The following is a 717-nucleotide window of genomic DNA, read 5'->3' on the forward strand; positions in this document are numbered from 1 at the left end:
AGTGTCATGGCGTGTGCCAGTGTGCCATGGCATGTGGGCTGTGCCACGGTGTGTGCCAGAGTGACACGGTGTTTGAGTTGTGCCACGGTGTGTGCCAGTGTGCCGTGGTATGTGCCAGAGTGTCACGGCGTGTGACAATGTGCCAGGGAGTGTGCCAGTGTGCCAAGGAATGTGCCAGAGTGCTGCAGTGTGTGCTGTTGTGCCATGCCATGTGCTGCTATGTCAGGGCGTGTGCCAGTGTGCCATGGAGTGTGCCAGAGTGCCACAGCATGTGCTGGTGTGGCAAGGTGTGTGCCAGAGTGCCACATTGTGTGCCAATGTGTCAAGGAATGTGCCACAGTGCCACGATGTGTGCTGGTGTGCCATGGTATGTGCTGGTGTGCCATGGCATGTGCAGTGTGCCAAGGAATGTGCCAGAGTGTCATGGCATATGCCAGTGTGTCATGGCATGTGGGCTGTGCCACGGTGTGTGCCAGTGTGCCACGGTGCATGGGCTGTGCCAAGGCATGTCCAGTGTGTGCGAGAGTGCCACAGCGTGTGACAATGTGCCAATGTGTGTGCCAGGGTGTCACGGTGTGTGCCAGAGTGCCAGGGTGTGTGCCAGAGTGTCACAGCGTGTACCAGTGTGCCGTGCCATGTGCTGGTGTGCCAGGTCGTGTGCCAATGTGCCACAGTGTGTGCCAGTGTGCCAAGGTGTGTGCCTGAGTACCAGGGTGT

Source organism: Malurus melanocephalus, unplaced genomic scaffold, assembly GCF_030028575.1.
Source record: "Malurus melanocephalus ecotype Western Australia unplaced genomic scaffold, MMel_1.1 scaffold_670, whole genome shotgun sequence".
Lineage (NCBI taxonomy): Eukaryota > Metazoa > Chordata > Aves > Passeriformes > Maluridae > Malurus > Malurus melanocephalus.